The sequence below is a fragment of the Cervus elaphus genome, chromosome 20 (assembly GCF_910594005.1).
Source record: "Cervus elaphus chromosome 20, mCerEla1.1, whole genome shotgun sequence".
Classification (NCBI taxonomy): domain Eukaryota; kingdom Metazoa; phylum Chordata; class Mammalia; order Artiodactyla; family Cervidae; genus Cervus; species Cervus elaphus.
Genome location: NC_057834.1, coordinates 36,866,776 through 36,890,719, shown reverse-complemented (window position 1 = coordinate 36,890,719; position 23,944 = coordinate 36,866,776). Strand labels below are relative to the sequence as shown.

The following is a 23,944-nucleotide window of genomic DNA, read 5'->3' as shown; positions in this document are numbered from 1 at the left end:
GTGCCAGGCACTGCATTGTGGGCATATCCTGTGACCCCCGCTGGAAACACTAAGGGGAATCTGCACTTCATACATGAGGAAACGGTGAAACTACAAGTAGAGCTAAGAGCCTGTTGAGAGAGGCTGACAAATTTCCCCCTAAATCCCTTGTCTCCCGTAGGTGGCAGAGCCAGCAAGGAGCCCCGGCTGTGTTTTCACCTTCATCTGGGGAGACCTTCTGAGGGCTGGACTCTGTGCCACTGTGCGGGTCACCTACTCACGAAACCCGGTGATTGCGTGGGTCACTGCGGAGACTCAAGAGTGGCACAGCAGGCTTAAGAGCTGACGGGGGCCCTGTGTGCCCTCCCTGCTCCTCCACGACTCCTCTCCTACCTCAGGTAAATCTCAGTGCCCTCATCCAGGGAGAAGAGGGAGGGAATGAAAGGACAAGGAGCCGGCACTGCCAGTGGAGAGGGAAGAGTAACGCTGTGCTCTGGCTGATCTGCCCTCAAAGGATCCCAGCTCCCAGAATCTGAGGAAGAATCTGCCTTCAGGTGAGGTTTATGCATGTCTGCCCAGGGTTATGTGTTGTATAGATATGCATCCATACAGTAAGATACAAAGATGATTAATAATCTAGGAATTCCTGCCTCTTCAATGCCTTTCACATCTCGATTTATTTAAGGAGCACTTGCTGTGTGTCTAGCAGTCTGCTGAAGTGATGAGGGGAGGAGACAGAATAAGTGAAGGGAAAGTTAAGTTTCTTGCCCTCAAGGAAGTTTTGTACTGGTTGGGGATGTATGATTTCTAAATATTAGATAATTATAAGACAATGCCAAATAATATATAATTACATTCTCAGTTAAATATGTGCATGTGTGCTAAGTTGCTTCATTTGTGTTTGACTCTTCGCAGCCCTATGGACTGTGGCCCACCAGGCTCCGCTGTCCACTGAATTCTCCAGACAAGAATATTGAAGTGGGTTGCCATACCCTCCTCCAGGGGTTCTTCTCAACCCAGGGGTTGAACCTGTGTCTCTTACGTCTCCTGCATTGGCAGGCAGATTCTTTACCACTAGCACCACCTGGGAAGCCCCAATTAAATATGGTCAAATGTCAAAATACATGTCACAAACATACTGTCTGGGAGAAGCCAGGGTGGGCTTCAGTGACTCAGTGTGGATGGCTTACAGAGACGCTGAGCCTTTAATGGTGGGTGGGAATCCGAAAAGTGGAGGGGGGTTAATCAGAGGTGATGTGGAGAGTTGGTGGGGAGTGGGCATTAACAAACATGGTGAACAAGTGTGGTGACTGTGTGAGCTTGGGAGGTGAGCAGATAGGCTGAGCCACGGGAGAGTGCTGGGCAGAAAAGAAAACTCTGGGGTTGGACAGATCTGGGTTAAAGCCTGACTATCCAGGGAACTGGCTTGTAAGACTGGGACATTACTTAACTTTTCTGAGCCTTGATTTTCTCACAATATGATAATATCTGCCATTCAAGGTTGTTCTAAGGATTAAATGCAAGTCATCATCATAGAGCCTGGCACAGAGTAGAGCTCTCAAAAAAAAGTTATTATTACGATTAATTATTATTAACAAAATAATTATTATTACAATTATTTTGAAGATAAACTTGCACAGGTGAGAATGACCAAATTATGAAACAGTGTCTTGCCTCAAATTCTGGCATCAGTCCTTTTTAGTTGGGCTCACTTGGGCAATATACTTAACGTCCGTGAGCCTTAGCTCCTTCATCTGAAAATAGGAATGACTGTGGCCTCTGTCTCACAGGGGGCTGTAAGGATAAGATGACCTGTTACCTATAGAACACTTAGGAGAGCGCTTGGTACCTAACAAACACTAATAAATGTTGGCTATCATTACAGCTAATCCTCCCAAATCCAGCAAGGGTTTACCATCCCCATATTGTTGCTGTGGAAACAAAGGCTCAGAGGTGAAGTAACTTGTCCAACGTCCTCCAGCCAGTCACTGGTGAGCAGAACTTTGCCTTTTCCATGAAGGAAGCACAGAAACAGTCCAGGTTGCCTTCCTCATGTCCCCAGTGGAAATGCAGCTCTCCGACTCCAAACCTCTCAGGGCTTCCAGTATGGAACTTACTACAGTGAGACTAACACCTCGGTGACGCCCTTGAGGGCAAGGCTGCTGCCTTACTCATCTTTTGTGTACACACACCTGACATCAGTCAGGCCCTGGCAGGTGATCAAGAATGCTTGCTGACTTGAGATGAGGTGAAGTGACCTGGGTTGGAGCCCTGGAAAAGGCAGGGCTGGATGTGAGCCTGTATCTGGGCTGTTGGAGGAAAGAATCAAGATGACTCCAGGTTTCCAGCTTCAGTGAGTAGGAGAGGGGTAGACCAGTTGGCCGAGAACTGGAAGTCGCCAGAAGCTGATGGTTTGGGTTTGAGAAGAAAGTAGGCAAAAGGGAAGATACAAGGTCAGGTTTGGGCAGGTTGTGATGGAGAAAGAGACCCTTTAATTAGGATTTGGAGCTATGAAAATCCACTGGTGGCTCCCCCACCCCGTCTCCACATGGACTGGCTTGTGACCTGATGTCAAGGTCCCTGCCCTGGACTTGTAACTAATGGGAGACATGAGGCACACCCAGGAAACCACAGTGTTTAGAACACTTATGCAGCCACCTTTCAGAGCCCAGAAAAGGGTTTCTGGCCATTGTGGTGGGGATGAGGAGCCCTGGAATGCCAGGGATGGGGGAGGTCAGTCTAGGTGAGCTTCCTGGAGGAGGAGGCAGCGGCTCAGGTTTGGTCAGGAGGGGCAGTTAGCTGCAAAGGAGGGAGACAGAATGTGGGGTGGGGTGCTCACTGCAGGGAAGATTCTGGGCCTGGTCCCAGCAGGGGAGCTGGGGGAGGAACATACCACAGCTGTTGTGAGGGGGCCCGAATGAGATCTCTAGGGAAACAGGACGAGAATAACCACTGTAATGCCCAGCACCACCCTCTGCGTGCTGCGTTCTCTTCTGCGGGGGCTTGGCTTTCTGCCACGTGGAAACCCCTCACTCTTACTACCTCTTTCCTCCCTTCCCTATCTTCCCACAGGACCACCAGTGGGGGAGAGTGGGCCTTGCCAGCTGTCTCCTCCCCACCTCAGCCCATCACGATCAGATCCCCTCCTCCTAGGCCTGACAGGCAAACCAGGCACCCACTTCTCCGTGTCTCCTGGCTGCCCCCAGCCCTCACCCTCTCTCCTGAGCAGGATGACAGTGATAGAGCCAGATACCCAGAAGTGAAGGGTGTCCCCTCTCCCTCCTTCCGGGGCTTCTGGCCCTGCTCCCCGGTCTCCCCAGCTCCTCTCTCCTCTCTCACCCAGCCCTGCCCCGCTGAGTGCCCTCAGCTCTCCGCCTGCCTGGCACTCCCTCTGCTGTGGGAGGGCCCAGCAGCTCCCTGCCGTGGCCTGGCCGCTGGGAGCCCCTGTGGGGCAGGGGAAGCTCGGCTCCTGGGATTTCCCCGGCCCCTGGCCAGCAGGAAGTCTGCCCTTGGAGAGGGAACCTTGCTCTTGGCCTCTGGCCAGCTACTCAGCCAGACCAAAGTTCAGGGGAGGTGCCTGGGGACTCCCGCTGATCTCTCCTCTTCAGGTTCGGGGTTCAGGCCTCAGAGGCCCAGAGAGCAGCCCCAGGTCAGGGTGGGGACCGGACGGAGGCACTGGAGGGCGGTGGGGGGAGCCCCGCATCAGCCCACGCTGGCTTCGGTCCCCCAGGCTGCGGAGCAGTGGGGAGGGGGCTCCCTGGACGTCTCTCCTCTCCAGGCTGGCTGTGTGTGCCAGGCGGGTGCGGCCTGGGCACAGAGCCCTGATAAGGGGCCGCAGCCCCGCCGCCCCAGCCCGTGGACTCCTGGTGGCCCGGAGCAGAGCGGCGTGCGCGCCGAGTCCGCCCCACGCTTGTCCTGGTCCTGACACTTCCAGGAACCAGAGGCAGGAAAGGAGGTGCCTGGAAGCCTTTCTCTGGTGCCTCAGTCTCCCTCCCGGGGCTGTGGCTGATGGAATGGGATAAACCCTGAGAGTGAGGTTAGGGGGAGAGCGGCCTCCTTTCCCAGGGGCTCTGGCGGGCAGAGGCCCCCTCTCCTCTGGGAATCTCTCTTCAGCCCTTGCTCCCAGGTTGCCCTGTTCCCTGGCTCCAAACGAGCCCCCGGGGACCCCTCAGCAGCAAACACAACAGGGAAAGAGCAAGAGCCAGCCCCGGGGGAGCAGGGTGGACAACACGGGCGACTGTGCACACTCCCCCCGCCCACCCCTCCGCGTCCCCCACTCCTCCGCCCCTCAAACCCGGGGGGCGGGGGCGGCGTGCCCTTTCCAGAGCTCTTCTTCGGGCCGGGCGGGCTCAGCCCGCAGCTCGGGCAGAGGTAGGAGCGGGAGGGGAAGGCGGAGAGAGAAGAAGGAGGAGACCAAGCGGGCAAGCTTGGGGGGAAGGAACCACCGCGGGGCCGGCGCAGGGGTCGGAGTCAGGCGGGGCAGTCCTGAGGGCCGAGACCGGGGAGTTTCCAGGGATGAGGGGAGAAGCGGAGCGCTGGGCCCGCGCCCCCTGGTGGTCAGTGCTGCAACGGCAGCCACGCGGTCTCTGACCCGCGGGTGTGGCCACCTGGGTGGTCTTTCCTGGACGTTTGGACGGAGTGGCGGGCACAGCCCTGCACGCGACCCAGGCAGGGTCCTCACTAGCAAGAGCCGGGCTTGAGAAACTGCACAGGAACCAGGGTCTATTCCAGTGCCCGTCAACCCTGTCCACCTCATTTTCTCATCTGACCAGCAAGTGGTGCATCATCATGCAATCTTCGAGGCCCCTTCTGGCAGGGGCCTTGCGACATCCCAGGTCTAGATGGACCTGATCTGGCTCCCTGTTTCTGCTCTGATCTCAGACTCTCTTACCGCTCTTGCCTCAGCCACACTGGCCTCCTGTTCCTGGAACACACCAGGCACAGTCCCCCCAAGGGCCAGGATAACTATTCCTTAAGATGTCCATTCCATCACCTCCTCCCAGTCTTTTCTCAGAGGTCTTCTCTTTGATGAAGCCTGCTCTGACCTCCTAATATTAAATTGAAACCACTCTCCAGAGCTCTTATCCCCTAACACACTGTACCATTTCCTTATTTATCATGACTACTGTGTCGTGTCCTTCTCCTTCTATTGGAATGATGAGGGTAGAGGGTTTGTTGGACTCATGCATGGATGTATCCTGAGTACCTGGAGCAGTGACTGGCAGGCAGTAGGAGCTCCTTAATCGCTTGTTGAATATACCACTGAGGAGGGCTGAGGCCAGACAGGTTTGGATTGAACTGTGTCCCCCAAATTAATATATTAGAACCTCAACCCCAATTTGATGGTATTTGGAGATGGGGCATTTGGGAGGTAATTGAGTTAGATGAAGCCATAAGGGTGGGGTTTTCATGATGGGATTAGTGCCCTCATAAGAGGAGGAACCAGAGAGCTGCCTCTGACTCTGCTGTGTGAGGATGGAGCACAAAGGTGGCCATCAAAAGCCGAGAAGAGAGCTCTCACCAGGAAGTGAATCAGCTGGCACACTGGTCTTGGACACTCTGGCCTCCAGATCTATGAGGATCTCGTTGTCTAAGCCAGTCTAAGTTGTCTAAGCCAGTCTCTGGCTTGCCCCCGTTCCCCCCTGAGTGGCTTGTGGGATTTTAGTTCCCTGACCAGAGATTGAACGTAGACCCTTAGCAGAGTACAGAATCCTAATTCCTGCCAGGGATTTCCCTCTGGCATTTTGTTATGGCAGCCTAAGTAGACTAAGACAAAGGTTTGCCTTAAGAGCTCCTAAAAAACTAAAATAGGGTTTTATCAAAAGGATTACATTGTTGATGAGCTTTTATAGCTGGTAGATAAGGTGAGGAGAAGGCAAGGATTGTGGAGAGAGTACAACACAGCTTGGTTCCTGTGCTCACTGTCACTCAAGTTACCTACATCAGAAATTCTGAGTGTGCTCCTGGGAACGGCAGTTCTGAGAAATGCTCCTCAAGAAAGGCAGAGATCAGAGAAATTTAGGAAATGTAGAGACTGACCCCTTCTGAGGTATTCATGGTTCCTACTCCAGTGGGAATATTACATTCTTCAGTCTGGTATTTCACAACATGTGTGACCATGGGATTGACATTCCTTCTGTCTTATCAAGCAAGAGCCTTAACTGTTCTGCTAAATTGGCATTCTGACATCACATACTTTGGAGATACCGACTGACAAGATAAAGTTGAACTCTGAGCATGGCATTTAGGGCCTTTGTAGTCTCTCCAGACTAGTTTCAAACATGCCTGATATTTCACCCATTCCATACAGTTTTCTATGTGCTCACAGCTCATTTAGTTTCTCCCACTCCCGCTGCCCCTGTCCAAACCCCTTCCTGGACCAGTTCAAGTGCTCACTTCCCCCTCCGGCCTGTGTGCATTGTCTTCCCTCCTTCACTGTATCTGTTCTATTCAGCTCTGTCTCACTTGTTTTGTTTTATGTTGCCTGAGCCCCTCTGGGCTTACTCCTCCCGGGCAGGTATGAAGTTGGCTCACTCTGCATCCCCTGGGCCTGTCTCTTGAGCTGCTTCAGTGGACACAGGATGGTTGGAGTCAAACAGAGAGGATTCTCACAGCTCTGCGCCTGCAGCCTGGGGAAGGGACACCAGCTGCTCTCTCTGGTTACCCCTGTCCCCCCGCCCCCCTTTAGGTGTCTTCCTCTCCATGGACAGTTCTGCTCTCAAAATGCTGAAGATTCAGTATCCCAAATGTGACTGGATTTCCCCAAAGGGTAGCATGGGAAGACATGCACAGATCATTCACAAAATAAAAAATACAGCCTGCAGAAAAACATTTGATGCTTTCAAACTGTGGTGTTGGAGAAGACTCTTGAGAAGGAGAAGACTCTCCTTGGACCACAAGGAGACCAAACCAGTCAATCCTAAAGGAAATCAACCCTAAATATTCATTAGAGGGACTGATGTTGAAGCTGAAACTTCAGTACTTTGGCCACCTGATGCAAAGAGCCAACTCATTGGAAGAGACCCTGATGTTGGGAAAGATTGAAGGCAGGAGGAGAAGGGGATGACAGAGGATGAAATGGTTGGATGGCATCAGTGACTCAATGGGCACAAGTTTGAGCAAGCTCCGGGAGATGGTGAAGGACAGGGAAGCCTGATGTGTTGCAGTTTACAGGGTCGCAAAGAGTCGGACACAACTGAGTGACCGAACAACAGCAAGAAGCATTTAAGAACATGCTGTAACTTACTAGTAGTCATAGAAATGCAAATTAAGCAGTGAGATCACATAGGGTCTGTGTATCAAGAACTGTGAAATATTCATACCATCTGCCTCATTACCCACATCTGTGATGAATCCTAACAACCCTCCCCAAATATTGGAAACATTTAATGCCCAACAGTTATCCACAATATTCTTTTGTTGAATAACTTTCTTGATTGTAGAAAATAATACACAGAAAGTATACGATAATGAACATACAACATAGTGAATTATTATCAAGAAGTACTCAATGTAAGACTCTAGGGTAACAAGATGGAACACCCTTGTACTCCAGGAGTCTCCATGTGTCCCTTAAAAATCACAAAGTCCCCATCTCCAGAGATAAGCACTTCCTTGCTTTTCTGCAGAGTTTGACCTCCTCAGTAGGCGTCCGCAAGCATGCTGGTTACTTTGCCTGTTTGGGGGAGTTCACACAAGAGAAGGCACATAATTGTGTCCTCTCTGACTTCTTCCACTCAACCTCACAGGAGGCTCCCCCCCCCCTTTTTTTTTTTTTTTCCTATTTTACTCTTTCCCTATTTTTTTGTTCTTTTTTTAAAAAAATGAAGTCTACTTGATTTACAATACTGTGTTTGTTTCAGATGTACAGCAAAGTAATTCTGTTTTTTTCCAGATTATATTCCAATGTAGGTTATTACAAGATACTGAATATAGTTCTCTGTTCTGTACAGTAAATCCTTGTTGCTTATCTATTTTATGTGTAGTAGTTTGCATCCCTCTCCCCTTTGGTGATCCTAAGTTTGTTTTCTATGTCTGCAAGTCTGTTTCTGTCTTGTATGTAGATTAATTGGTATGGTTTTTTAGATTCCACATAGACATGGTATCATATAATATTTGTCTTTCTCTGTCTGACTTAGTTCACTGAGTATGATATTCTCTAGGGTCCAGGAGTTTTTTCTCGTGTTCCCTGGAGCCAGGTGCATGCAGGTAGTTAGGAGCAGAATCACTGAATCATGGGGATTATGAGGGAGAAGGTATATAAGATCCTGGCCTGGTGCCCTGCACACAGTAGGCACTTAATACAGTTTCATCCTTACCCTCCCTCTATGACATGGGCCCTGCTCCATTTCTAAGGATTCTCCACCCTTCCAATCACAAGGCTGATCTACTTCCTGTCCTGCTCCCACCACCTGGAATCCAGATTCTATCCACCTGGTCATCAGGGACAGAATATTCTCAGCATTTTATCCTCTTCTCTTTGCATGGTTCCTCACTCCTGTGAGGGTTCTTAGGATTTTCTTCCAGAATAAGACAGGCAGAGCTCATCTCTCTGTCTCCCACCCTTCATTCTAGAATAAGACCCTTCACTGCCCAGGGTTGCCCAGGCATTTCAGGAGGCAGTCTTCACACAAGGATAGGGAAAGGTTTAATTTATATTTCAGAGGAGGATGACTACTGTTCAGACTCTTGGACAGTTTCTCAAAGAAGTCAAGGCAAGAGAATGAAGTCTGGAAAGTGGAGTCCAGAAGAGAGTGCAGGGGTGGGAGGCTGGGGAGGTGGGGAGGCAGGGAAGCCTCCTGACTGAGGGAAGCGCAGTGGTGGGCAGGGCAGGTGTCTGCAGAAAGAGCCTTGGTGCTTTAATCCCCTCTTTCTTTCATTCTCTGTCCTTTAAAAATGACTTTTACGTCCCCACTGGTCAGTGTCTTGGGCCATTTTGCAAGGTGAGTCTTCTGTGATTATCACCATTATATACTGGATCTGAGGAAGAATTCCTGAAAATCCGTCCAGGTTAAGGGATGGGTCTTATCAGGCATACTTACCAAGAGAAGTTGGCAGGAGAGAGGAGGCAGTGACGCTGGCTCTCTCACCATCCCGTGGGAAGGAGTGGTGGGGCCTCGGCGACTTGCTGCTGACACGGGTGGGGCTGTGTCCCCGAGGAAGGACTCTGCTCCCTTCTTACAGGGCAGGGGGAGACAGCAGCCTCGATGGGGAGGGCACAGACCATAAGAGACTGGGTTAGGTGCCAGTAACTTATAAGAGGTTTCTGGGAGTGCAGGCAGCCCCGCGCCAGCGACTCGGGAGACATGGGGCATTTGTAAGCCCTCTGCCCCAGAGATAGAGCTAATGGTCTCATGGAACATTGAGTGTGGGCGGAAACTCTCCCAGGAGGAGGAAGAGGAACCCCGATATCACTTGGTGTGGTGTCTAGGAAAACTGGAATGAGCTCCAGAATGTTCAGTTCGGTTCCTGACTCAGAGGCCTGGGTGACAATCAGCCAATGCGAACTGAGTCCGTGGATGAAGTCCTATGCTCTGGTGTGGGGGAAAACCAGACTCTTGGCTGGCAGACGCTGTCCCCTGTTCTGAGCCTGCACAGGTCCTGGGTCTTGGCCTTGCTGGGGCAGGCGTGAAGCAGGTGCTCACGGGGTTAGGTCAGGGGTGGTGGGAGGAGGGAGCCTTGGCTGTCAGAACCTCTGGGAACTGGGTGGTTGGCAGGCTGAGGAGCAGAGTTCAAAGCAGGCAGGCACCTCTGAGCATTGGCTGGAGTCAGGAATTCCTTCTGGGGAAAGATTAGCTCAGAGGCCAAGGCCTTTATCTTCAGTGATACCTGTTACAGGAATTCTCTTGTTTGTTTCGGGTGGAAGCTGAGTCATCCGCATAGCCAGCAAACATTTATTCAGCACCCACTCCCTGAAGGGCTGTGGGAAGCCTGAGGTCACAAGTGAAAAAGACTGCTGGTCTCAGGGCTTCATTTGGTTGGGGAAAACCTGGGTAGACAATGGGCTCCCTTATTCCCCTTTTGTCCTTTCCCCTTATGCTGTCATGCTCCTGGTAAATTTTTATGCTTGAGAAGTTCATTTTTTTTTTCTTTTAAAATTAATATTAAGGCCACTGCTTTGGCCATCTCTAACTTCCCCAGCACACTCCCATGCCGACTCAGGAGCCTGCATGCCACAGCACGTTGGACCAGTCTCTTCCAGTCTCCTCCAGGTTACACCTGCCTTGACCTCTATCAGGCACAGAGACTCTGGCCACAGCCCTGGGAGCTACATTTCTTCCCAGTCCTGCGTTTCTTCCCCGCCCTCTCCTGGTGGTGGCACGCGCTTCACCTGCCCCCTTCAGGCCATCTTGCACACCTCCAAGAGGGTTTCCGGCTTTATTTCAGTTTTCACATGTTCTGCTTTCCTCTCCTAGATGAAAGAAAATATATTGCAGCCCACACAACCTGCGCTAAAATGATTTCTGCTTATACCTCCCTGCTAGACTATGGACTCCTCTGGGACAACAACTTTGCTTTCTGTGTTTGTGTTCAGGGTGCTGCCCACAAAGGTCCATCTAGTCAAAGCTACAGTTTTTCCATGTATGGATGTGAAAGTCGGACCATAAAGAAGGCACTGTGGTGCTGGAGAAGACTCTTGAGAGTCCTTTGGACTGCAAGGAGATCAAACCAGTCCATCCTAAAGGAAATCAGTGGCTTCCCTGGTGGCTTGGGCGGTAAAGAGTCTGCCTGCAATGTGGGAGACCTGGGTTCAATCTCCAGGGAAGATGCCCTGGAGAAGGAAACGGCAACCCACTCCAGTATTCTTGCCTGGAGAATTCCATGAACAGAGGAGACTGGTGGGCTGGAGTCCATGGGGTCACAAAGAGTTGGACACGACTGAATACTTTCATTTTCTCTTTCAAAGGAAATCAATCCTGAATATTCATTGGAAGGACTGATGCTGAAGCTGAAGCTCCAATACTTTGGCGACCTGATGTGAACAGCAAATTCATTAGAAAAGACCCTGATGCTGGGAAATGTTGAAGGCAGGAGGAGAAGGGGACAACAGAAGATGAGATGGTTGGATGGCATCACTGACTTAATGGACATGAGTTTGAGCCAGCTCCAGGAGATGGTGAAGGGCAGGGAAACCTAGTGTGTTGCAGACTGTGGGTTGCAAAGAGTCAGACACAACAGAGCGACTAAACAACAATAGTGTTTTTTGTATAATACAGTGTTGACATGTTGGAAGGCCTCCCTTCAGGAAATCACAAGCGGCAGTTTGATCTTGAGCCGCCAGGTGGCACTGGGGCCCAGGCGCTGCCGGGAGGCAGGGCGTAAGGATGCTTTGAGTCAGGCTTTGGTTCCCTGTTGGTTGCAGGTAGTGCTGTGGAAACCTGGAGTCTTTCCCTTTCACTGTCAGACGGAGCACGGGGGCTTAGAACAGAGACAGTGGGAGACGTGGTGAGTTGATGGCTGGGGCGGCAGCACAAGTGTAAAAAACTAAGTCCTGGGCAAAATGAGCTCATTTTGAGTGAGAGATCCATGATCTGGGTGAGAAATCAGGGGCAAGGTCTGGACGCGGAAGAAGCCTAGGCTAGGGGTTAGAGTAGGGGAACCTGGGGGTGCACGTCTCAGATTAGGCTGGGTGAGAAGAGTGGGGCAGGTTACCAATGGGAATGGGGGACCATTGAAGAGCCTGTGTTTCAGATCCAAGCTCTTGATACAAATGAGAAATTTCTGAGGTGAAACAGCATCAAAGTGGGGGAACTTCTGCCCTACCCCTTGAGACAGACTCTAAGAGGTGAAGGCAGATTTCCCGGGCAGGGGCTTTTCTGGAGCTGTGGTTCATACAGGGAGAAATGCCCTGCTCTGGAGAGAATATTTCGATCCGTGGATGTAAGACTGCTTTGAAGGATGGAGAGAAGACCCCATATCAACAGCAAATCCAGTGGCCACAATTATGTATCAGGCAGCTTTTCCATCCTCACTTCTGCACCTCTCTGAGCTGGCTTTTTTCTCTGTAGAGTGGGGCTCCCCACCTCTCAGGTCAGTTTGGAGACAGACTGAGATGAACAATGGGCAGTGCTTTGGAACCTGTAGGGCACTTCCTAGCTGGTTCTTATCTTGATCACTCACAGCTGGGCACCTGCCCGCTTTTCCCTCTCCTCCTGTGGGTCCCCGGGTGAGTCACCCAACCCCTCTGCACCTCTGATTTCTCATGATCCCAGTGATGATGTGAACAGTACAGATTTCATGAAACTGTTGTCAGGATCTTTAAAGTGGCTCCTGGAAATGGCCTCATAGACTGTTTTCACTTCGAAGTTTCTTGATTTGTTCTTCTGGAATCTTGAAATATTGCAGGTGTGCATAGGTGTGGGTACTGATCAGCATCATCTCTGTATCTTTGGGAAGTTACATTTGAAAGCGATTTCCTGGAAGGCATGATTATATACTGCACATATGGCCATGGAACACATCTAACCTGTGGAACACACCCAGCCGATGGTTTGGATTTAGGTGCTCTGTGGTTGGCTTGATGGAGGCCTCTAGTGTCACACAGATTTCACATTAACCACCAATTCCCACAGGCTACTGATATTTTCCAAGTCATTAGAGCTGAGGCTCCTTTCTTAGGCATGATGCCACCAGACAGTGGCCTAAAGGAGATAGCCAGAGAATTGATTAGCATCACTGAGACTCCCTTGGCAGCAACTTTTCAAATTCCATAAAGATGCTGTGGAAGAACTGCCTTCCAGAAATTAAAAGACCAGAGCCAAAGTTGGAGCCACCCACCCCCATCCTGCCCGCCCCCCACCCCACGCCCTCCCCCCTGCCCCCGGGAGATCTTCAGAATGTAAAGGTGGATCTGTCATTGCAGGAGTTGAACTGATCAGGAGTGATCAGTTCAACTGAACAGGTACAATAAGCCTACTTTTCATTTTTTCTTTGAAGTAAAAAATGCCAAATAGGACTCTTGCCACCTTGGTGTGGTCTGGTCCTTTATGATGACCTTGGGGTCCCAGGAGGACTTGCCACAGTTACTTTTGATTCTGTGCACTTGGGACCATGGTTTCCTCCATGACTCTCAGTGAATCTGTCTCAGCCATTGGGACAAGCTCCCAGTTCTGCATAAAGACCTGGCTTCTTTCTGCTAGAACTTCTTTCTTTGTAGACCATCTGCAGCCCCTAAGGCTGCAGTCTGGAAGGTCTGGGACTGCCGTGGATGGATGGCCTGCCATCAGGGAGAACTTGCTAAGGCCTGAGCTGCACAGTAATCAGAGGCTTCCAGCGGCTATGTGGTCAGCACTGTGTATTCCTGGCCGGGTTACCTCAATAGAAACACTTCTTCTTGAAGCCATGGCATGTCCCTCTTCCTACTGGCCAACAGACCCACTGACTCACCTCCGTAGACTTCCTTACCCTACTCACTGCAGAGTGCTGCATTTCATTCCACTCAGGGTTTCCTTCCCAGTATTTTCCACACAACTGAGCACCACAGACACCAAGGTTCTCCTAGCGTCTGAGGAGCTGGGGGTACTTAAGACTGCAACACTCTTCTACTTGGCCAATGTCCTTCCTCAAAACCTTATCCCTGCCCTAAATCACAGATGGCTTCTAGCCATTCAAGTCCTTGATGGCAGGGTGGGAGAGGAAATAAACAAAGAAAAAGGGCACGTTGGAGAAATATATTTCCTATACATAAAGTAGATAGATAACTCTTTCCCACAGAAACTCTTACAAATAAATAGGAAATAGGACTTCCCTGGTGGCTCAGATGGTAAAGCGTCTGCCTACAACGCGGGAGATCTGGGTTCAATCCCCAGGTTGGGAAGCTCTCCTGGAAAGGGAATGGCAACCTACTCCAGTATTCTTGCCTGGAAAATCCCATGGACGGAGGAGCCTGGTAGGCTACAGTTCATGGGATCGCAAAGAGCTGGACATGACTGAGTGACTTCACTTCACTTTTTCAGACTAACAATAGATAGAAAAGTGTGGGGAGACTATGGAGAGTCAGAAGAATAAATACAACTGGCCATTTAATGAATACTAGAATTTTAAAACTTGCATGAAAATTTAAGGAATGAAAATTAAAACCATGAGCTATTTTTGCAGACATTGGTAAAGTTAAAAAATTTTAACAATACTGAAGGTTGACGAGGGTTTAGGGAAACTGATACTCACATGCTCTCGAGTTTTAATTTGATACAAAAATTGAGAAAAAGGTGACATATTTATTAAAATATATAATGTGTATAGCCTTTGCCCCATCAATTTACCCTTTAGAAAAACAAAGATCACAGTGATATATACACAGCCAAATTCACTGTAGCAGTTTTCAGTAATAAGAAACAATCCAAATGGCCACCAATAGGGAATTGTTTAAAGAAGGAAAGAATGTCACTGTTAGGACAAGTGAGTAATTCACTGTTAGGAGAGGTGATACAACCAGATGTATCACCAAGTGAAGATGTCCAAGATATGCTTGTCAATGGAAAAAATTACAAAACTATTCTATAGTCTCATTTTTTGCAAAAACATATATATAGATACACATGTGTATATAGATGCATGTACAGGAAAAATCTATACTATACCCAGGTTAACTGTACTACTCACTCAAAGATGAGGAATTGATCAGGGTTTGCTTATTCACTTTCTGCAATGTACACTTCTATATTGTTTGAATCTTTTATAGTGCTTTGTCACTTTTTGGTAAAAAAAAATATTGTTATTATTTAAAGAGTAGTTTAGGTTCATGGCAAAACTAAAGTGGAAGTTATAGAGATTTCCCATACACCCTCTGTGCCCCCTCAATGCACAGTCTCCCCCATTTCAACGTCCCCCACCAGACTGGACATTTGTTACAACGAATGAACCTACATGGACACATCATAATCAGCCAAATTCCGTAGTTTACATTGGGTTCTCGTGGTGTTGTCCATCTGTGGGTCTGGACAAGTGTGCGATGTCCGGTATGTACCCTTACAGTATCACACTAAATATTTCCACTGTCCTAAAAAACCTCTGTGCTCCACCTGTTCAGACCGCAGTCCCCACTAACCCCTGTCAAACAATGATCATCTTACTGTAGCCACAGATTTTATCATAAATGGGTGTTGATACTTTCTTTTGGGCTTAAAGAAAACCCTAAGGGCAAACATTTACTTGATTACTCCATTTACAAAGTAGGAAGAGAAGTCTTATCCCAAAACAACCCTGATGGCATCTGTATCTTGAACTTCTAGCCTCCGAGAGTGAGAAAACAAATGTCTGTTGTTAAAGGCACTCAGTTTGTGGTAATTTGTAGTGGGATCCCGAGCTGTCCAATAGGCCCATATTTTTTCCCCTGGTTGTGTGAAACAGTTGCATTTCCTGTTTTGTGATCTGTTTGTTCCTGCCCTCTGGCTGCATAATAAAACTTACAAGTTTTGCTCAGATTTAGTGGTGTTTCTTTCCTGTGAGTGAAGACTACAGCATTTGTGTGGACAGATGCACTATTTTTTTTAAAGTTTTTATTTATTTTTAAGTTTTTTGGCTGTGCTAGGCCTTTGCTGCGTTTGCATGGGCTTTCTCTAGTTATTGTGAGCATGGGCTACTCTTTGTTGCCATGCATAGGCTTCTCATTGAGGGGGCTTCCCTTGTTGTGGAGCATGAGTTCTAGGCACGCAGGCGTCAGTAACTGTGGCACGCAGGCTCAGTAGTTGTGGCTTGTGGGCTCTAGAGCGTGGGCTCAGTTGTTGTGGCTCACGGCCTCAGTTGCTCGGTGGCATGTGGAATCTTCCTGGACCAGGGATCAAAGCTGTGTCCCCTGCATTGGCAGGTGGATTCTTATCCACTGCGCCACCAGGGAAATGCACTATTTTAAAATAAATATTTTTTGTTTTTATTTTCATTTGGACAAGGGTGCTATTGATACACATTTACATTTTTCTTTTATTGCAAACAAGCTTCAGTGACTGAAACTTAAAATCCAGAAATGAGTTGGTGAAGGAATTAGTGAGAATCTGTCTTCAGTTGTTTTCTATCCCACCTTTTAAAAAGAAAATTAGGAAAATGTGATGCCACGAGGGGGCGCTCCTGGAAACCTTGTCTAGTATTAGAGCCAGCCATTTATAAAAGCAGCATCTCCTGGAGAATGGATTCTGGAAAATAGGCGTTTTTATGAAGGATTTGTGGCCTCACTGGGCACATGCACAGGGCTGCCCTTACTTAACCCAGAGTCCTGAAGTAGGAACACATCCCCAGTGCTGTGACAGCAGGCAGGCTCAGATAAGTTCAGGTATTTGTCTAGAGCACTCAAAACAAGATGGGATCCAGACCTAATAAGTAAATATGATGGCCCACCAGGGAGGATTTATAACCTCAAGGACACTGGCCAGCACTGACAATGCGGGTCACTGTGTGTCCTTGGAATTCAGGGTCATAGCAATCTGCCCGCCAGCAACGTGCTTCTGGTTGGGTCAGGAAGTTTCAGAAAGTTCCTGAGTGTGGGAGAAATAATCCCACCCTGATCATCAAGGGTCTGTGCCCAGCAAGCCCCCTTGTTGGGGAGAGAACTTGTTAATGGGAAGGGGGTGTCTAGGGTCCGTGGCTTGATACCTGTCCCCAGACTGGAGAGTCTTTTATTGCAAATAAATAACGTGGTATTTTACTTTATATAACATCTTTGACATAATTTTGTCACATGAGTGTGTCACCAAAACTATCCCTTTTATTGAAATATTGTGAAGATTTAGAGCTTTGGGACGTGAAGTACTGGGGATGACTGTGGACTCTGAGATCTTTCCTCTTGGGGTAAGGGGAATCCTGAAAACAGAGTTGAGAAGATGAGGCCAAGGAGGAACTACTCATGGGAACTGCAGAGGCAGGAAGGTGAATATTTATTAGGTTCTGGGAAACAGGGCTGGGAAGAGGGCTCAAAAGGAGAATGGCAACAAACACTGAGTGTTTATCTAATGACACAGAAATCATTATACCCATTTTACAGATGAGGATACTGAGGCTCAAGAAGTTAAATAACTTGCTGAAGGTCAGACAGCTAGATTCTGGCATAACTGTAACCTGAATCCGATGCCAGTGCCCCAGGTCATTCCATGATACCAGGCAGCCTCTCAGAAACTGGGTCTCGATTCCCACCATACACTTACCAGCCCTTCCCTTCTTTAAAGCGGTTTCCCTCAAATAGAGAACAGCTACGGGCCTTTTGGGCAATTCTGAGATCAGCCACTGGGTGGCGACATTGTCTGACGATGGCTCAGGCTGCCTCCCTGGGAGGATGGGAGGAGGGAAGCCTGTTGGGGCTGCCCTGTACTGACTGCTTCTTGCACCATATTTACTTAGTTCTCCTAACAAGCCAGGGAAGGAGGACGTAGAGGATCTGCCCATGATTATCTAGCCCGTGGTAGAAGCAGGAATGCAATCAGTCTGTGTCTGTGTGTCTGTCTGCAAAGTCCTGCCTCCCAGCACCGGAACTGGGGTGGGCGGTGCAAGCGAGGATTGGGTTGGAAAGAGGGGCGGGGATGGGGTGTGGGGAAGGGGAAGGCTTCCACAGAGACAGCCGTTCTGTTCTGCGCTCTCAAGATACACAGGCTGGTGTGCAGGTAGGTGGGGGACCCACTGAGCCTTCGCCAGGGGTGTCTAGTGAAGAAGGAGAGTGGTGAAGGGTGACAAACCTTCACTTTGGTTATTGAAAGGGAGAATTAGGTTTTAAAGTGAAATAAAATACAGTTGGGCTTCACAGGTGGCTCTGGTGGTAAAGAATCCTCCCTGCCCACGCAGGAGATGCAAGAGATATGGGTTCGGTCCCTGGGTTGAGAAGATCCCCTGGAGTAAGAACTGGCAACCCACTTCAGTAGCCCTGCCTGGAGAATCCCATGGACAGAGGAGCCTGGCGGGTTAAGTCCATGAGGCCACAAAGAGTCGGAGGCTACTGAGCACACACAAAATACAGTGAAGACCACTCCTGGATCCCTAGGATGCCGCTGCGGTGCAGACCCATGGACCACCCTTGGGAAGTTGTCCTCCTGCCTTGGGAGAGGCTGCCTTTTCCTCCTGATAAACAATTGTCTGTGTTTCTGGGCAACGCTATGTGAAAATGTGTCTGTAAACTGAAATGTTAGATTCTCCTCAGACAGTGATGTATTAAAAACACCTGGAGCTGGCTTGTGAGACAGAACTGGTTTTGCTCGTCTTTTTCCCAAGTTGGTGCTCAGTGTCAGCATGCCGGTGGTTTGAAGTGAGCCACAGAGGGGATATCCACACCGTGTGCGTGCGTGCTGAGTCACAGGACACCCAGGAAGCCCAAAGTGTTCGTCACTCAGTGGTGTCTGACTCTTTGCGACCCCATGGACTGTAGCCCGCCAGGCTCCTCTGTCCATGGAATTCTCCAGGCAGGAATCCTGGGGTGGGTTGCCATTCCCTTCTCCTGGGGGTCTTCCCCAGCCTGGGATTGAACCTGGATCTCCTGCATGCAGGCAGATTCTTTACCGTCTGAGCCACCAGGGAAGCACCCACACCAGAGGAATTGGCAAATGCTGGAGACCAGGGGCTTCTCCTCCTGAAAAGCCAGCCCGGCACAGCCCTACCCTCAAGGAAGGCGGGTGGGAGCAGAGAGATGGATCAAGGGGCCCGAGGGAACCTGTGGATTTACAGCTTCCATCTGACGCTCACTCCAGGCCTTCAGTTTGTGAAGACAGTAGATTCTCCTAGAGTGGAATTGCTGCACAATTGAAATTGCTCTTCTCGTCTGTCTTCTTTATTGTTGCTGAGAGCAAATAACTGAACATGAAACACACATAAGCTGTGTCTCCACTGGAAGCAAGATGGTGGACACGGACTGTGTCTTTGGGCCCAACCTGTGATGGACACTGCTGGGTCCTAAAGAGGTGGGGCGCCTGCAGGGGACTGGGTGGCTATGGGGTTAGCTGTGGAGGGATGGGGCACATGTGGTGCTCACCTCGGGACTCAGCGGCTGCAGCAGATGGTGACTGGACAGGAAAGGAGGGCCCTGGTGCTCAGTAAACATTTGCTGAGTGGAAACCCATCAAGGGTGCCATGTGCTGCTTAGCTGAAAGCTGCTTGTCTTATTTAAGAGCATGTGTGACATCCCAGCATTCTCACAGGAGGGATGGGACAAGGGTGAGTCAACAGGGCCCCACTCTCAGGTGCCAACCTGGACTTGCACCAGCCGGAGAGTGGGGTCTCCTTGCCTACTTGCAGGGGGCTGGGGGTCTGCGTCAGAAGGGGAGGGCAAGAGCCAGTGACCTGGTCACATCACAAATGACTGACAGCTTGCTGAAGTGCCGTGGGAGCCCAGCACAGACAGCACCTGATTCCAGCTGGGGCAGGACAGGGCGGGGTCCCAGGGTGCCATCTGAGCTGCATCTGGAAGTGTCAGTGGGCACTGGGTAGGAGGGAAGGGTCTCACTCCAGGGAGGAAGAGCAGGTGTGCTGGCTACAGGCTGATGGGGTTCTTGCTTAGACCCATAAGAGAGGGGGAGTGACCCCTCAGATGAGGTTTTCCCCATTTACCTGCTCCCGCTGGGGCTTACCCTCACCTCTGTGCCCCCGATGCGAGAGTCTCAGAGATGTCAGCATGATCTCAGGGGCCGTGAGTGGGGATCTGCAGGGCCCCACTTCCTGTTCCTTGTGGGGTGGTAGGTACGTCCCGAGCCCCTGGGGTGGGTAGGAGGTTGTGCTGGCTGTTGTGGTCTGCCCTCCTCCTGCTGGATGGAAGAGAGATGCTGAGAACCTGTCCAGCCAAGAATCAGGAGGGACATCTTGTGATAAAGGAAGCCCAGAAGAAAGAGGCCTGACCAATGGCCTGGGGAGAGAGTCACCACAAACGGAGGCTGGATGCAAGCCTGGGGTGGGAGCAGTCTCTGCACCAGGGGTGGTTCTCCAGGTTTAAAAGGTAATGTACTTGGTGTGACTGATGGGATGGATGTTAAGACTAAGATGAGACAAGACCCCGTGAAAGCAGGACCATGGGATTCTCTAGCAGGACGGTTCACTGCCCCAGGAAGGAGGGAAGGTCCACTAGCCTGCAGCTCACAGACAAGTGAGGGTCTTTGGGCTCTGGGAGACCAACCAGCTGAGGCTTCTCAGGCCACCAGCCCTTGCAGGTCTGGGCTGGGCTGAGGGTGCAGATCTGTTTGTGACTTGCTGAATGCACAGGGAGGTGGGTGTGGTTGGACAAGGGCTGCCCTGGGGCCTCAGAGGACGCTGACATGGAACCAGAGGCCAAATGATGTGGGGGAGGTGAGAGGCTCTCCTGGGACAGGCCTGGTCTCCCTCCCTGTCATGCAGCTTCTCAAGGTCTGAAATCTCCCATCTGGAGTGTGAGATTCACTGCACCAAGAGGGACCTGGATCTGGAAAGACCAGTGGTCTGAAAGGGTGGGGATCTGGTCTAAGGTCAGGCTCTGCCATGGACTGACTTTCCACACCTTGGGGTTCACCAGTTAACCTCTCTGGAGCCTCAGTTTCCTCGTCTGAAAAATGGGAAGGTAATCACAGCAGTACTTATCTGCCTCTCACAGGTGAAAGTATTTTTGCACTGGAAAGTAACTAGACAGGTGGGAGGCGTTGACGGTGGTTTAGCTCCCGGGTGCCCCTGATGGGCTGGACACCAGGGGAAATGTCTGTCATGTAGATTCCGCAGGAAGAGGTGAAGCAGTGCCCCGTGTATCCAGGGGTCGGACTTCTCCCATCCTTAGTCCTTTAGAATTCAGTCCAGGGCTGGGCTCCCACCTCATGGTCATGGGCATAGGGGCCTGTCTCAGTGACTTGAGCAGAGGACCTCCCATTGCCCACTTTTGGTGGCTCCTCACCCACCAGAGAGGTTTCCCTCAGGCTATTCAGCTTCCCCAAATGGAGGTATTTTCCAACTGTCTCATGCAGAACCATGCAGCTGCTTTTCTTTTCTTTTCTTTTTTTTAAATTATTTCTCGGATCAGAAATTTATTCTCTGAATAATGCACAAAAGCATAGGTTGAGGCTGCCTTTGGGAGGTCTCCCTCCCTTCCTCTGCCGCCACCTCGCCTCCTCAAATGCCAGGGAGAACACAGTTGAAGGAAACATTCAATCACAATGATCAACTCTAAAGACAGAAGGTTTGGTCCAAAAGGACTCAACATAATTAATCCAGTTACCGTGAAGAGCTTCACTGAGTAGGATTAAGATGCTGCAGATGTAGTGTTGCCGCAGGGAGGCTCTTCAGTGCACCCGGGGGGCCTGCTTGAGGGAGTTGAGGACAGAACGCATGCGGGAGACGTCTTTGGCCTGCTTGCTGGACTTGGGGTTAAAGTCACACAGCCGGGCCACCCGTTCCCACTCAGTGCCTGGGGATGACTCCTCAATGGCAAAGGCTTCTGCTGCTGCCCTGTTGTCGGCTTTTGTCTTCTGGAGCTGCTCGTCCTGCCTTGCATACCACTCGTCCAGCTCCTTTTTTGCTTTTTCTTTCCGCTCCGCTTTCTGCTTCTGAGAATTGGCATCAAGGGCTTCCAAGCGGCCGTTTGCTCTTCTCTCCATTGTCGGATACTTTCAGGCTCTGACTGCAATCGATCCACTTGTGAAATAGCTGCATAACTGTCTGTCGGCCCATTACTCTCCTGATAGTGTTCTCCATTCTTCACTCCATCAACAGCATCTGGAACCCCCGGCGGCTCGCCGTGAGGCTGGAATCTGTGGGCACCACCGTCCAGGATGGCGAAGGCCTTGTCGTTCTGATGCCCGCAATCTCGCTCTCCTGCTGTGCCAAGAAGGCCGCGGCAGGGTCCTCTTCCCCGGCCACTGCGTTCCCCAGGGCGGCGGGACCGCCAGCGGGGACGCCGAACGGATCTAACTCAGCCATGGCGGGAAGTTCGACGGCACCGACTTTCAGAGAAACACCAACCGACCAGCAGACACGACGTCCGGCAGCGGCCGCTGTGCTCGCGCCTGCTATCAGACACAAGCTGGAGGAGGGAGCTCTTCTCTTTTTTTTATTCTACGTATGGCAAATCACATTACAGACTTAAAAAAAAAAAGTCCTCAACAAGCAAGACATAAAAAATTTAAGTGCTATAAAACGGATTCTTCAGTGACTATCCTGAGACCATGAATATACTTAGCATTTTATCTCTGCTAAGTGTGTGTGGAGGTGAAGAGACAGAAGTCACTGGAAGGAGTGTCCCCAGCTTCCCAGCTGCTCTGCATCACCCTGACCCTTTTGGGGGCCTGTGAAGGGAAGCTCTGAACCCAGGCCCCAGAGGGAGGTCATGTTTCTTTGAGAATGAGATCTGTCCTGGGGTCTTGCTCTGGAAGGGCCAGAGTTGTCCTGGCTCTTCAGGTCAGCCTTGGGCTGTGGCCTTGCAAATGTGCTGTTGGCATCAGTGATGGAGCTGGAGAGTGGAGAGGGTGCAGAAAGAGGCTGCCTGAATGGCCTGAGTGTGACCCCGACAGTCGGAACCCACATCACATACAGCTGTGGGAGAGCTTCTGACATAGGACAATCCTTGGTGTTTGTGAGTGATGGGTGTTCCTACCTTTGGGTCACTTCCTCACTGATCCCTGCCTCTTCTAACCCAGGTGGTCCTGTAGGCCCCTTACACTCAGGTCCCCAGACTGTGCTCCCCTTCTTGCCCTGAGTCTCCAAAGGCCCAGCACCCTCTCCCTGGACACCTGGGTACTTTGTTGCCATCACCCCTCACACCCAGTCCTTTGCCAATGATTCTACTGCAGTCTTGTCTCTCCACCCTGTTGTCCCTGCCCTCCATCCCTGCCCTGCCCTAGCCCCCCTCCTCTGCCTGGATTTTACAATGTCTCCTGTCTGGCCCGGTGCCCCCAGGGTCTCGCAAGAGGTGATGCCGCCCTGATCAGTCCTCCTAAGGCATCCTCTGATCCCGTCTCATCTCTGTTCAAAGATCTTCCCCGATTTCCAGTTATCCACAGAATTTATTTCAGTTGACTCAGCCTGGCTTTACATCATCTGCACCCTGCTACTCAGAGTGTGGTCCTCAGACCAGCAACTTTGGTATTGCCCAGGAGCTTGTAGGAAATGCAGAACCTCAGGTCTCCCAGAGTTACTGAGTCAGAGCCTGCTATTGTGTGCACACTCAAGTTGGACAAGTGCTGCTTTATGATTTCTTTAAAAAAAAACACATACAGGGGCTTCCTAGGTGGCTCAGTGGTAAAGAATATGCCTGCCAGCAGGTGACGCAAGAGACACAGATTCGATTCCTGGGTCGGGAAGATCCGCTGGCTGAGAAGTGGCAACCCACTCTGGTATTCTTGCCTGGAAAGTCCCATGGACAGAGGAGCCTGGTGGGCTACGGTGTATATGGTTTTAAAAACTGTACTGAAACATCTCAGTCTCTTGCTGGCCCCAGTTCTTCTCTCCAAAGGCAATCCCTTCTATTATTTCTGGTTTTAGTTTCAGTGCTCAGCCTTTCTTATGGTCGGCATAAGTCCACGTAACTCTTATATCCGCGCATGACTACTGGAAAAACCATAGCTTTGACTGTACAGACCTTTGTCAGGCAAAGTGACATCTCTGCTTTTTAACATGCTGTCTAGGTTTTTCTTTGCTTTCCATCCAAGGAGCAAGTGTCTCTCCATTTCATGGCTGCAGTTACTGTCTGAAGTGATTTTGGAGCCCAAGAAAAGAAAATCTGCTGCTGCTTCCACTTTCCCCCCTTCTATTTGCATGAAATAATGAGGTTGGATGCCATGATCTTAGTTTTTTGAATGTTGAGTTTTTTTATTTTATTTTTTTATTTTTTATTATTATTATTATTATTTTTTTCCAGTGGGTTTTGTCATACATTGATATGAATCAGCCATGGATTTACATGTATTCCCAATCCCGATCCCCCCTCCCACCTCCCTCTCCACCCGATTCCTCTGGGTCTTCCCAGTGCACCAGGCCGGAGCACTTGTCTCATGCATCCCACCTGGGCTGGTGATCTGTTTCACCATAGATAGTATACATGCTGTTCTTG

General features: G+C 50.2%; 1 non-coding gene and 1 pseudogene across 2 annotated transcripts; one reads left to right on the top strand and one right to left on the bottom strand.

The window, feature by feature from the left end:
* Positions 1-7,689: 7,689 nt before the first annotated feature.
* On the bottom strand, positions 7,690-21,916 carry LOC122678235 (annotated as a pseudogene). The gene is made up of 3 exons (XR_006336043.1): positions 21,094-21,916; positions 12,710-12,712; positions 7,690-7,699 (listed from the first exon to the last, which is right to left on the bottom strand). The product of XR_006336043.1 is annotated as a clathrin light chain A-like (transcript).
* TRNAC-ACA lies at positions 13,724-13,795 on the top strand. The gene has a single exon. It is a non-coding gene; the product is annotated as a tRNA-Cys (tRNA).
* Positions 21,917-23,944: the final 2,028 nt, after the last annotated feature.